At 36.7% G+C, this 15668-nt stretch overlaps 1 protein-coding gene across 3 annotated transcripts in view; it reads left to right on the top strand.

The window, feature by feature from the left end:
- The window catches only part of scn5lab (sodium channel, voltage gated, type V-like, alpha b), a 183044-nt gene that overhangs the window by 71642 nt on the left and 95734 nt on the right, over positions 1-15668 (top strand). The window lies entirely within an intron of this gene.

Here is a 15668-nt window from a genome sequence, read left to right as displayed (position 1 = left end):
GATTCATCCAGTAATGAAACAAGTGAAGACTTAATGAGTGAGTCATTGAATCATTCATTCAAGAGATTTGTTCAAAAAACACTGATTCATCCAGTAATGAAACAAGTGAGTCTTTATGAGTGAGTCATTGAATCATTCATCCAAGAGATTTGTTCAGAAACACTGATTCATCCAGTAATGAAACAAGTGAAGTCTTTATGAGCGAGTCATTGAATCATTCATTCAAGAGATTTGTTCAGAAACACTGATTCATCCAGTAATGAAACAAGTGAGTCTTTATGAGTGAGTCATTGAATCATTCATTCAAGAGATTTGTTCAAAAAACACTGATTCATCCAGTAATGAAACAAGTGAAGTCTTTATGAGTGAGTCATTGAATCATTCACTCAAGAGATTTGTTCTAAAACACTGATTCATCCAGCAATGAAACAAGTGAGTCTTTATGAGTGAGTCATTGAATCATTCATTCAAGAGATTTGTTCAAAAAACACTGATTCATCCAGTAATGAAACAAGTGAAGTCTTTGAGTGAGTCATTGAATCATTCACTCAAGAGATTTGTTCAAAAGCGCTGATTCATCCAGTAATGAAATAAGTGAGTCTTTATGAGTGAGTCATTGAATCATTCATTCAAGAGATTTGTTCAAAAAACACTGATTCATCCAGTAATGAAACAAGTGAAGTCTTTATGAGTGAGTCATTGAATCATTCACTCAAGAGATTGGTTCAAAAACACTGATTCATCCAGCAATGAAACAAGTGAGTCTTAATGAGTGAGTCATTGAATCATTCATTCAAGAGATTTGTTCAAAAAACACTGATTCATCCAGTAATGAAACAAGTGAAGTCTTTGAGTGAGTCATTGAATCATTCACTCAAGAGATTTGTTCAAAAGCGCTGATTCATCCAGTAATGAAACAAGTGAGTCTTTATGAGTGAGTCATTGAATCATTCATTCAAGAGATTTGTTCAAAAAACACTGATTCATCCAGTAATGAAACAAGTGAGTCTTTATGAGTGAGTCATTGAATCATGCTGGTCTTCATGCTGGTCATGGTCATCGGGAACCTTGTGGTAAGTTGTTTCTTCACTCGGGCGGATTTGTAATTGTGTGTTGATATTGGCTGCGGTTTGAAATGTCTCCCAGCGCTCGTGTCATAAAGCACCGCTGCTAAAACGCGTGTTCTTATCGCTGAGGGTCATATTTGCTCTGATTAACTCACTCATGAGCTCTGTTTGAAACTCGTCCACGCTGATTAAAATGATGTGAAAAATACAAGTTGACGTAGTCATTAAAATAATTGATTTAGCTTTAATTAATGGATCTTTTATGTGAAAGACCTGTGATATATTTATTATTTAGTGGGTGGTTTTTAATCAAAGTCTTCATGTGCAGCGTCTGGGGTGAGTTGTTTTGCTCAGAGGCTCATGGGTAATTGATCTCAATAACTCACTGGTTCCTGTGAAGCCCCAAATGTGAAATCATTTGAGTGTTTGTGTTAATATCACAGATCCTCTTAAAGGGGTCATGACATGAGGAATCAAATTCACCTTGCTCTTCTGACATATGAGAGGTATTTGTACCATTAAAACACGCATGTTTCATAGGTTTAAACGTGCAAATAATTCAATTTGAATATACAACCCGGTCTCTACTGATACAAAGCTTACCGTATTTTCTGGACTATAAGTCGCTCTGGAGCATAAGTCGCATTATACTGGACTATAACGCCAGCTTCACACCGTACATGCTTTAGCTTTCTTTGTTTTCTTCATTACAGTTAAAGTAACCTCTGCTTTTCGCCAGTGCCTCACAAGTTTCTCACTCACTCCAAACTTTCTTTCTGCTGCTCGATTACCGTTTTCGGCTGCATATTTTACTACCTGCAGTTTGTAATTTGCAGAATAGGATTTTCTTTTTGGCGGGCATTTTGTTTGTGTTCAGTCTTTCTCAGTTGTCTTTAAGGGTGCGTTCACACTTGTAGTTTGGTTCGTTTGGTTCGGACCAAAAAACAAAACACATTGTCCTGGTCAGCTTAGCGTTGATACTGGCATTTTTAACAGCGATCCTAAAGTTACCGAACCAAAGGCATAGGGATACGGTCACAACCTGATTGGTCGGCTTTTGAGAGCTTTCTCAGGGGAAATCGCAACTTCTCATTTTCCGTCGGTCTTAGTACACGATGTAACTACACACATCACAACATGTAAATAGGAAAATGTTGCCGTTATTTTGTCACTTATTGAGCAGTAGGCTAGCTGGAGCTGTTTACCTCCAGTCTTTGTGCTAAGCTAGGCTAGCTGGAGCCATTTACCTCCAGTCTTTGTGCTAAGCTAGGCTAGCTGGAGCCATTTACCTCTAGTCTTTGTGCTAAGCTAGGCTAGCTGGAGCCCTTTATCTCCAGTCTTTGTGCTAAGCTAGGCTAGCGGTGAGTGTGTCAGACAGAGTTATGGCACGGAGATGAGAATGGTGTGTATGGACTTTTCTAACTCTGGGCGATACGATGAATAAGATCGTCGGCCCAAAAAGTCGGCATGATCCTTTAATGAGCCACAAAACGCTATTTATTGTTTACATTTCTTAAAAAAAGACAACATTTTAAAGTTGAGACTTTGTTTCATATCAAAAGTAAATCGCTCTGTCCTGTCTGTCAGCGTGTTGTCAGTGTCCTCTTTGATCCGCGATGATCCCACATGAAAAAATACTATTGTATATTATAGTCAAATTACAGTAAAATTACTCTAGTAAATACTATAGTGTTTTTGAACCATACCATAGTAAAGATACTACAGTAAATTGTATTATATTGTAGTATATTATAGTATTTACTACACTGTTAGTAGTATAGTATAGTACTGTAGTATATTTACTATAGTACGGTTCAAAAACAGTATAGTATTTACTAGAGTAATTTTACTGTAATATACTATAGTATTTTTTCATGTGGGTTTTCTCTACGTGAGAACGTGTTTGTTTGTGTGAGAGCGCCATGGCTTGTCGGACATAGCAACAGTAACTAAAGGGGGCAGATCTTTTTTATGATTATTATCAGTATTGAAAACATTTGTTGGAAACGTGTTTCTCATGATTCTTTGATGAATAGAAAGTTCAAAAGAACCAAAAGAACAGTATTTATCTGAGTATTTTCTAACATTATGTTTTTACCGTCATTTGTGGTTCATTGAATGCGTCCTTTTGCTGAATCCGAGTTCTAGGGGAGCGCGGGGCACAACCCATTTTAACCCTTTCCACACATGCCAGAATGACGAAACTTAGTGTATTTACTGGTTGTCACATCAACATTATTTAGAGAAAAAATAGCGCAAAAAATTTAAAAATCTCTGGAAGATATTACTGAACAACTTTGGTATTTAACCAAAGCAAAAGTACATTTCTTACTTAAGTTTAATTTTCATCTCTGTTTTTTGTGTTTATTTAAAATAAGACAAATCCGATATTATTGTAAACTTATATCTGTTATTTAACAGTTGAGATGTTCTTTAATGCTGATCTAACACACGAGCCGCGGTTTACATCCCAGTTGTGCAGATGGGGTGTGTGTTAACACTGCGTTACAATGAGCCCCTATTAGAAATATGCCATTATATTCTATACTTTTATGAATTCTTTTGAGAAACCATGAGAAAAGGGTGAATAATGACAGAGTTAATGTTCAGAAATTATTAATTATTGTTATGTTTTGAACTATGCTGTATAGCTGTATTAAGCGATGTGTTTGTAGTCAAACTCAAAAATGCTTATATTTTTAATAGGGCTGTCAAAAGATAAATCGCGATTAATCGCATCCAAAATAAAAGTTTGTGTTTACATAATATATGTGTGTGTACTCTGTTAATTTTTATTTATATATAAATACACACACAAGCATGTATATATTTAAGAAAAAAATATTTGTATATATAAAACATTTATATTTTTATATATTATAGATTATATAAATGTATATACATGCAAATATTTCTTAAATATATACATGAATGTGTGTGTATTTATATATAAATAATAATTAACAGAGTACACACACATATGTGACCCTGTCTGTGAAAACCCAGCTAAAGTCATTTTTTTGTCATTCGGTGTTTTATACATAAAATCATCCTACATAATGTAAAGAACATTCTGTGAAAATATAACCTTGATATCTTTAATATTGACTGAGTAAGATCATGTCAAAAGTTAGCTGAATTTCGGCCTCAGAAAATCATGATTTTGAGAAATTCCAATTTTAAAATCAAGCTTATTTTTGAAATTGTAAAACATTTTAACCGTTATTATTCTGATAATGTGGCATATACCACATTAAAGCTAAGATTCTCCCATTTTCAGTGATATAGGACACATTTATGGGAAAATTCTTAGTTTTGTAAAACAAGTCTATTTATTATGATGTGCATGTCCAAAAAGCGTGAAACATTGAAACGAATGGGGGCACCACAAGAGCTTGATTTACCAAGTCAGTTCACTCTAATGATTTGTAGGCTACAACTTTATTAGTAAAAAGAAATCTCAGTAGAAAATGTCATTAATAGGCCTATATATATCCATTAATATATAAAACATCCATAGAAAATCTCACTGTGTAACATTTGGAGTAAATCTAGGACTAGGCCTAATGCCCTACCAAGTTAACAGGTCAGTCTCAAACTTTGTGCAGATAGTTAGTCATAACTGTGAATCTTCACTTGTCTCACAATTCGATTAGATTATGATTCATTAGGTTTTTTTCATGGCTAATTGTGCTTAATAACTCTTTTAGCCTACATAAAGCACGTCCTGCACTTTGTTCTCATTCATCCATGTTCTATTCGTATAGGCTTACAAACCGAAACCAAAACCTCAGACGCAAGAGCTTTGCTTCCGAAGGACACACGCAATTTTTTTATTAATATGTAATACGGGTTCTTTATTTAGCCTACAAAAAAAGTAGGCCTATATTAATCATTATTGATTAAACTATCAGCTGTTCTGTTCCTTGCACTTCACTTGCCGCGGCCACCCTGTCAGAGAGCGAATTCATAAACCCAGCGCATCAGCATCCAAAGACCCAACTATTTCGACACTTAGCAGCCATTAAATGTCTTTAAAATAAGATGGATGTATAGGTAGAAGGTGGAGTTAGGAAACAAATAAACTGTTCCTGAAATGTCGGTGATGAGACAAAGAAATCCACACAGAAATCAGAACCCGGCTTAAGTCGCCGTTTTCTTGCCTTTCCCGAGTCAGAACATCTTAAAAATCATGAGAGCATCCACACTAGAGGAAAACCCTTACAAGTGTTCACACTGTGACAAGAGATTAAGTCAGTCAGAACATCTTAAAAATCATGAGATCATCCACACCAGAGGAAAACCCTTACAAGTGTTCACATTGTGACAAGAGATTCAGTCAGTCAGAACATCTTAAAAATCATGAGATCATCCACACTAGAGGAAAACCCTTACAAGTGTTCACACTGTGACAAAAGATTCAGTTAGTCAGAACATCTTAAAAACCATGAGAGCATCCACACTAGAGGAAAACCCTTACAAGTGTTCACACTGTGACAAAAGATTCAGTCAGTCAGGACATCTTAAAAATCATGAGAGCATCCACAATAGAGGAAAACCCTTACAAGTGTTCACACTGTGACAAGAGATTCAGTCAGAACATCTTAAAAACCATGAGAGCATCCACACTAGAGGAAAACCCTTACAAGTGTTCACACTGTGACAAGAGATTAAGTCAGTCAGAACATCTTAAAAATCATGAGATCATCCACACTAGAGGAAAACCCTTACAAGTGTTCACACTGTGACAAGAGATTCAGTCAGTCAGAACATCTTAAAAACCATGAGAGCATCCACACCAGAGGAAAACCCTTACAAGTGTTCACACTGTGACAAGAGATTCAGTCAGTCAGAACATCTTAAAAACCATGAAAGCATCCACACTAGAGGAAAACCCTTACAAGTGTTCACATTGTGACAAGAGATTCAGTCAGTCAGAACATCTTAAAAATCATGAGATCATCCACACTAGAGGAAAACCCTTACAAGTGTTCACACTGTGACAAAAGATTCAGTTAGTCAGAACATCTTAAAAACCATGAGAGCATCCACACTAGAGGAAAACCCTTACAAGTGTTCACACTGTGACAAAAGATTCAGTCAGTCAGGACATCTTAAAAATCATGAGAGCATCCACAATAGAGGAAAACCCTTACAAGTGTTCACACTGTGACAAGAGATTCAGTCAGAACATCTTAAAAACCATGAGAGCATCCACACTAGAGGAAAACCCTTACAAGTGTTTACACTGTGACGAGATTCAGTCCGTCAGGACATCTTAAAAACCATGAGAGCATCCACACCAGAGGAAAACCCTTACAAGTGTTCACACTGTGACAAGAGATTCAGTCAGTCAGAACATCTTAAAAACCATGAAAGCATCCACACTAGAGGAAAACCCTTACAAGTGTTCACACTGTGACAAGAGATTCAGTTAGTCAGAACATCTTAAAAACCATGAGAGCATCCACACTAGAGGAAATCCCTTACAAGTGTTCACACTGTGACAAGAGATTCAGTCAGTCAGAACATCTTAAAAATCATGAGATCATCCACACTAGAGGAAAACCCTTACAAGTGTTCACACTGTGACGAGATTCAGTCAGTAAGAACATCTTAAAAACCATGAGAGCATCCACACTAGAGGAAACCCCTTACAAGTGTTCACACTGTGACAAGAGATTCAGTCAGTCAGAACATCTTAAAAATCATGAGAGCATCCACACTAGAGGAAAACCCTTACAAGTGTTCACACTGTGACAAGCAATTCAGTCTGTCAGAACATCTTAAAAATCATGAGAGCATCCACACTAGAGGAAAACCCTTACAAGTGTTCACACTGTGACAAGAGATTCAGTCAGAACATCTTAAAAACCATGAGAGCATCCACACTAGAGGAACACCCTTACAAGTGTTCACACTGTGACAAGAGATTCAGTCAGTCAGAACATCTTAAAAATCATGAGATCATCCACACTAGAGGAAAACCCTTACAAGTGTTCACACTGTGACAAGAGATTCAGTCAGTAAGAACATCTTAAAAACCATAAGAGCATCCACACTAGAGGAAAACCCTTACAAGTGTTCACACTGTGACAAGAGATTCAGTCAGTCAGAACATCTTAAAAATCATGAGAGCATCCACACTAGAGGAAAACCCTTACAAGTGTTCACACTGTGACAAGAGATTCAGTCCGTCAGGACATCTTAAAAATCATGAGAGCATCCACACTAGAGGAAAACCCTTACAAGTGTTCACACTGTGACAAGAGATTAAGTCAGTCAGAACATCTTAAAAATCATGAGAGCATCCACACTAGAGGAAAACCCTTACAAGTGTTCACACTGTGACAAGAGATTCAGTCAGTCAGAACATCTTAAAAATCATGAGAGCATCCACAATAGAGGAAACCCCTTACAAGTGTTCACACTGTGACAAGAGATTCAGTCAGTCAGAACATCTTAAAAATCATGAGAGCATCCACACTAGAGGAAAACCCTTACAAGTGTTCACACTGTGTCAAGAGATTCAGTTAGTCAGAACATCTTAAAAATCATGAGATCATCCACACTAGAGGAAAACCCTTACAAGTGTTCACACTGTGACAAGAGATTCAGTCAGTCAGAACATCTTAAAAATCATGAGAGCATCCACAATAGAGGAAAACCCTTACAAGTGTTCACACTGTGACAAGAGATTCAGTTAGTCAGAACATCTTAAAAATCATGAGATCATCCACACTAGAGGAAAACCCTTACAAGTGTTCACACTGTGTCAAGAGATTCAGTCAGTCAGAACATCTTAAAAATCATGAGAGCATCCACACTAGAGGAAAACCCCTACAAGTGTTCACACTGTGACAAGAGATTAAGTCAGTCAGAACATCTTAAAAATCATGAGATCATCCACACTAGAGGAAAACCCTTACAAGTGTTCACACTGTGACGAGATTCAGTCAGTCAGAACATCTTAAAAACCATGAGAGCATCCACACTAGAGGAAAACCCTTACAAGTGTTCACACTGTGACAAGAGATTCAGTCAGTCAGAACATCTTAAAAATCATGAGAGCATCCACACTAGAGGAAAACCCTTACAAGTGTTCACACTTTGACAAGAGATTCAGTCAGTCAGAACATCTTAAAAACCATGAGAGCATCCACACTAGAGGAAAACCCTTACAAGTGTTCACACTGTGACTAGATTCAGTCAGTCAGAACATCTTAAAAATCATGAGAGCATCCACAATAGAGGAAAACCCTTACAAGTGTTCACACTGTGACAAGAGATTCAGTCAGTCAGAACATCTTAAAAATCATGAGAGCATCCACACTAGAGGAAAACCCTTACAAGTGTTCACACTGTGACAAGAGATTCAGTCAGTCAGAACATCTTAAAAATCATGAGAGCATCCACACTAGAGGAAAACCCTTACAAGTGTTCACACTGTGACAAGAGATTCAGTCAGTCAGAACATCTTAAAAATCATGAGAGCATCCACACTAGAGGAAAACCCTTACAAGTGTTCACACTGTGACAAGAGATTCAGTCAGTCAGAACATCTTAAAAATCATGAGAGCATCCACACTAGAGGAAAACCCTTACAAGTGTTCACACTGTGACAAGAGATTCAGTCAGTCAGAACATCTTAAAAATCATGAGAGCATCCACACTAGAGGAAAACTCTGAACCGAATGATATAATAATCAGGAGTTGTTTCTGTGTCCAAAGTAAACAAAGAGACGATTCAAATCAATATTTAAGAAGCCCACGTCCGGTATTTTTTGGTGCAAAATAATAAAATGTAGCGTCAATAAAATCATTAATTTCAGTATTTATAATATTATAAATGAAAAATTGAGTACTGCATCTCAAAGCCCTTGGTATAATCTATAATTTACAGCAATAAACACAAATTGCCTGTTTTGGTCATTTTTATGGCTACGACTACTTTGACGCACTATATCTCCTAATTAGATTATGCGACTTTAGCCGGGGTTTCACAGACGGGGTCACATATATTATGTAAACACAAACTTTTATTTTGGATGCGATTAATCGCGATTAATCTTTTGACAGCCCTAATTTTTAATGATTAACAAATGCCATTATTTTATTTTAAAAAGTTAATAAATGTATTTTGTTGACAAAATATTTTAGTTTGTCTTGTATATTTTTTTGATTATATCAGGTAACATTTTAAGCTGTTATTTGGTCATGTTACAATGTACTCCACCTATGGGGCATGTTGTCACATTTCACTTCCATTCTTTTGGGGTAAATCAAGAAAAAAGTACACACTGTATTAATGAAACAAAACCACATAATTGTACTAGACATGTGTGCAATTAATGTGGGAAACAATAAATACTCTGAACCCCAAGTGGATTTACATAAACTGAGAAAGTCAAAGAGCGTTAGGTTGTGCCCCGCTCTCCCCTACAACAATCCATTCAAATACCGGAGAAAATCTGCTAAATATCAACCCCGAGATCAGTAGCAAATGCAAACCCTGCGGGAGTTTCCCCATCTCGAGTCTAGACAGTGTGCGGAACTGTACAATAAGTGTGCAGATTGCATCTGGGCCTGTTCATAAGATATTGATATTACATAAGCGAGGGTTTGGTACAGATGGAGAGTTTCACCAGAGCGATTAACACATGCAAATGTGCGGCGGGGGAATCGAGACGGCGTGTGTGTCGGTGCGAGGGCTTTTCCAGCCGCTGTTGGCCTGATGAAGCTGAGGAGGAATCGTCTCTCACACACTCACCAACACTGCAGATGTGTGGCGTCGCTGGAATATCGTGATCTCATTTGCATACGGCAGTTAAAGGTCGAATAGTTCTACCCTTGCTACGCCGTTGATATTTTTAGCTCACCCTGACTAGTCACTTGGAGACTGGAAGAATGTGCCGGGCCATGGGGTGTGATGTGCTTTAGATTTGCACACAATGCATTTGAATAGCAAACAATCCAGTGGTTCATTTGATTACGCTGAGCCCTGTTTTGAGTGCTGAGCTCAATATGCACTGTGTATTTTTGGCTCTGAGTTTCCAAATGTGTTTTGTTACCTACCTAGGCAGTATTTTAAGGCATCATAGGCACTTAGAGGGAGGCTGACAGTGGAATGCTGCCTTATAAAAGGCCTTCTTTTGGACAAATTCTGTTTTTGTTCCTCATGTCAGGCATTAATTACTTTACTTTCCTCATTTATTTCAGCGTTTATGACTACTAGTTTGTGTGTGTGTGTGTGTGTGTGTGTGTGTTCAGGTATATGTGGTTTATGACTACTAGTTAAGTGTGTGTGTGTGTGTGTGTGTGTGTGTGTGTGTGTGTGTGTGTGTGTGTGTGTGTGTGTGTGTGTGTGTGTGTGTGTGTGTGTGTGTGTGTGTGTGTGTGTGTGTGTGTGTGTGTGTGTGTGTGGTCATGTTTAGAAGACAGCTGACTGAAATAATCTCAAACGTGCTGATTAGAGCAAGTCATTTATTTTTTATTTAATTTAATCTAAAAAAAAAAAAATTCTAGTATACATAGTAGTTATGTGTTAATAATATTTGTAAATAATTTAGAATTCGAGTTTGAGAAAAGAATTACATTTTTCTTTTTCTTTTTTTTTGCAAATAATTCATTTTTAATCGTATCGTGTGTGCATGTATATATTTTATTTTAATTTATTTATTTTACTAGTATACATAGTTTTTTTTTTGCAGTACATTATAATTTAATAATATAGGCTATATATATATTTTGTAATAATTTAAAATTAGAGTTTGTAGTGCTTTGGTTTTAATGCATCCAGAAAAGATGATTTAAATATTTCATATTCAGATGATTTGATTACAGTTATGAGAATGAGAATTTTGGGAGAAATGTTCATGTAGATAATGTCAAAATAATAAAAAAAAAGGCTTAACATGATTATATATATAAAAAAATAAAAATAATAAAATAAAATAAAAAAAATATATATAATAAATAATAAATATAAATAATATTAAAAATAAATATTATTGTTGTTAAAAACAATGTCCAACATGTTAAGATTTATTGTAGTTTATTTTTTTATTATTTTATTTTTATATTTTATCTTATTATGTATCTATTTTATTTTTTTACTAGGATACATAGTAGTTTTTATTGTAATTTAATTATTAACATTTATTTAATAATTTAAAATTTTATTTTTGAAATGAATCAAGCTTATTTTAATGCATCCGGAAAAGATGATTTTCATATTTCAGATTGAGATGATTTGATCACAGTTATGAGAATGAGATCTTTTTAATAAGAATTTTGGGAGAAGTGTTCATATAGATAGTCAAAATAATAATAAAAAAGACTTAAAATGTTTATTAAAAAATATATTATTAAAGCTACACTATGTAACTTTTCTGTCCACTAGAGGTCGCCTGTTCAAAACAAAGGCATAGTTTGATGACACCACGTTTGAGCGCAGAATCTTGGGACATGTGGTCTTCATCTCACAGCCGGTGGAACAGAGTCAGGATAGGACTCGGGCAGAAATCATGTTCATGTGTGCGATTATTAACATTACTGTAGTGAAGCAGAGCAGGAGCGAGTGTTGTGGAGCTGAGGAACCGCTGGAGCGATTGAAGAGCGGGACTGTTATTATGGCATAATCGCCGGCGGGACTTTTATTATGACATGGTTGCCGGCGCCACTTCCTCTTTTCCAATCATGAGTATGAGGTAACGCAACTCTGTTTATCGTATTAGATATATCTGAGTGTGTTGAAAAGGAAGTTATGACCAGAGGTGGGTAGTAACGAATTACATTTACTTCGTTACATTTACTTGAGTAAATATTTTGGGTAACTTGTACTTTTAGAGTAGATTTAAAGATGGGTACTTTTACTCTTACTCAAGTAAATTTTTTGTGAAAAAACTGTACTTTTACTTAGTTACATTCGGTGGCGTTCCTCCGTTACTGTCAAATGGTAATAATTATATTATATATATTAAAATAAGTTCATATAACTTTCGCAAGTCTCGCGAAACGTTGGAGAGGCTGCTTCGCGAGAGGTTGCTACGGATCACCCGCTTATAATTAGCGCGCGTTTAGTCGGAAGATGATGGCCGAAGCTGAGGAAGATGTGTGTGAGCTACGGGAGGCAGATTGCACGTGGCCTCAAGTTCAGTCTATGTTTTCACTCCAAGATGTCAAAAAGAATAGTTTCATAACGCGATGCATGTTGTGTGCACCAAAACGAACTGACATCTCTCAGCATACAAGAATTCCACCCTGAAAAGAACATGTAGCGGTAAGTGTCACAATGATGCCTATATTTGAACACTATTAACGGTCATTTGGTAACTATGGGAAATTTTCCCTTATTATAAAACTATTTCACACACTGTCCGAGTGTTTTCCTCATATGCGCTCGTGTAAGCAATGACAAATCGTTTGAATCCTCCAAACAACACACGTCCACGAACAAACGTTCACATCTTCACATTTACATATCCTTTTCTTCACAAAACGAAACAAATTGAACAGCCTAATGTGACGTCTTGCATTTATACACAAATCCGGACAGAAACCTGTCTGAAGTGTAGAAAATGCATACAAATAAAAACGGTATTGTATTTTATTCCTACCTAAAGAATAGCCTATAAAAATATAAGAACAAAGTATGTTTTAAGAAGAGCTCTAGTTAGCCCAGCACACCATTAATTTACACTGTTTAACCATTAATCACACACACACACACACACATATATATATATATATATATATATATATATATATATATATATAAGGTTCATTAGCTTACATTAGTTAACATGAACTAATAATGAACTGCACTTATAAAGCACTTACTTATCTTTATGTTAATTTAAACATTTACTAATGCATTATTCAAATATTGTTAACATTAGTCAATGCACTGTGAACTAACATGAATAAACCATGAACAGCTAGATTTTTATGAACTAACGTTGACAAATATTAACTAATGCTGAACAGAGGTGTTGTTCATGGTTAGTTCATCTTATAATACATTAACTAATGTTATCTAATACAACCTTATTGTAAAGTGTTACAGAGAGGTGTGTGAAAGCTCTCCAAGTAGCCTGAAATTCAGGGTTTTCGCTTCTTATCAATCAGATTGAAAGTAACTAGTAACTAACTACTTGAGTAGTTTTCTCATCGAATACTTTTTTACTCTTACTCAAGTAAATATTACGATTGCTACTTTTACTTTTACTTGAGTAAATATTTCCGTAAGTACTTGTACTTTTACTTGAGTACAGATTTTGGCTACTCTACCCACCTCTGGTTATGACGTTCGCTCGGTGGCTGCTATGACACTTGTTCACAATGCAGTGAGAGTAAAGTGTTTCACTGAATAAAACCGGAAACCGAGGGTGACACAGATATGACGCAATCGACAGGCGACTCCCTCACACACATAGCTCACACGTCCCGGTTCCTCGGTTAAAATAGCCATTTCTCACGATTTACAAATAGTTGGAAACATTCGGGATATTCTAAGTACTCAACTGAACAAAATATATAACACTGGCCTAGTGGTTTCTGGATATTTTACTGCAAAAATCCTACATAGTTCACCTTTAATAAATAATATAAAATATATTATACTAAAATAAAATATATTATATATGTGAAAATTTATTTGAGCAAAAAGTTTTAATTTTTGTTTTATTTTCATGTGGAAAATGTCAAAATAATTTTTTAAAAGGCCTTTTTTTCTTTTCCAAATAATTCATATTTATTCAAAATATTAAATTTTCTTTAGATTGTAGCATGAAATATGACCCGGATATTTCTTCATGATATTCACAAACAGTGGCTGTTTTTATTTGCATAAGCTGTTTTTTTATTATTTATTTTATTTATTATTTTATTTTCTTTATTTTTTATTTTTTTTACCCAGTTTTTATTTTTATTTTATTCACAAACAGTGTCTGTTTTTATAAGAATAAGCTGTTTATTTATCATTATTATTATTATTATTATTATTATTATTATTATTTTTAATTCCCAAACAGTGTCTGTTTTCATTAGATGAATCTGTTGTTATAGTGTGTGGTGGTGTTTGTGTTGGTTCCTCTGTCTGAGCTGTGCTAGTGTGTGTGAGAGACTCTAGAAACGCTCATGAATCTTCATTTGTAGTGAATGAAGGGCCAGCAGATCAGAGGCCCCTGAACGGCCCCTGTGGTGTGTTAATGATTTTCAAGCACTCGTTTGTTCCTTCACAGAGCAGAATTACTCATATTTATATCATTAAAGGTGTTTTAATCTCCGGCGTTTGATGTGAATATCAGGTGGATTCAGATTCTCTGGATTCCTGCGGGTTCAGGCCGTGAACACAGCAGCATCAGAAGCAACCGGACAGAGCTGGTGGTCAGGAGTGTGTGATTGTGGGTCATTGAGTGTGTGTGTGTGTGTGTGTGTGTGATCTGCTGAGATCTCAAACACTGCTGACACATTCTGTGTCGTCAACCGTGTCAGGCACTGTTTGCTTACTAGTAGTTGAGAGAGTGTGTGTGTGTGTGTGTGTGTGTGTGTGTGTGTGTGTGTGTGTGTGTGTGTGTGTGTGTGTGTGTGTGTGTGTGTGTGTGTGTGTGTGTGTGTGTGTGTGTGTGTGTGTGTGTGTGTGTGAGAGTGTGGGCATGTTTTTGTGAAATATCAGGACACAAATGTGTATAATGACATGGGTATTACAAAAAGAGGGTGAAATATGAGGACGTTCCCCATGTCCTCACTTTTCAAAATGCTTATAAATCACAGAATGAGGTTTTTTTCACAGAAAGTGAACTGCACAGTCTCCTGTGATGGGTAGGTTTAGGGGCAGGGGCAGTGTGTGTGTGTGTGTGTGTGTGTGTGTGTGTGTGTGATGGGTAGGTTTAGGTGCAGTATGTGTGTGTGTGTGTGTGAGAGAGAGATCTCAGTGAACGCTCTCATACACACAAAGACACACGTCAAGTGCTGGGTTGGTTTGTATAGGCTCCCAGGTAAACAGATCGGGGCGACCTATTCTTAGCGTGTGTGTGTGTGTGTGTTTGGACTCAGTCATCACTCCAGATGGATATGGACACACTGGTATCGATGCACCTGTGTGGATAATCAGAATTATTCAAAGCGCGGCCGAGTAACTGGAGAGGTGAAATTGATGTTATCAGATCTCGAGAGCTCAGGCCTGCGATGACAAATCCATAACTCTGGTCCAAAAACCTGAGAGCTCCAGCAGACATGAGGAGGGATGAGGCCAGTGCCCTACACACGGAGAGAGTGTGTGTGTGTGTGTGTGTGTGTGTGTGTGTGTGTGTGTGAGACATGAGGAGGGACTGAGGCCAGTGCCCTACACACGGAGAGAGTGTGTGTGTGTGTGTGTGTGTGTGTGTGTGTGTGTGTGTGTGAGACATGAGGAGGGACTGAGGCCAGTGCCCTACACACGGAGAGAGTGTGTGTGTGTGTGTGTGTGTGTGTGTGTGTGTGTGTGTGTGTGTGTGTGTGTGTGTGTGTGTGTGTGTGTGTGTGTGTGAGACATGAGGAGGGACTGAGGCCAGTGCCCTACACGCGGAGAGAGTGTGTGTGTGTGTGTGTGTGTGTGTG

The sequence above is a fragment of the Gobio gobio genome (genome assembly GCF_949357685.1).
Source record: "Gobio gobio genome assembly, chromosome: 23".
Classification (NCBI taxonomy): domain Eukaryota; kingdom Metazoa; phylum Chordata; class Actinopteri; order Cypriniformes; family Gobionidae; genus Gobio; species Gobio gobio.
Note: the sequence above shows the minus strand (reverse complement) of the source record. Positions and strands in the feature narration are given on the sequence as shown.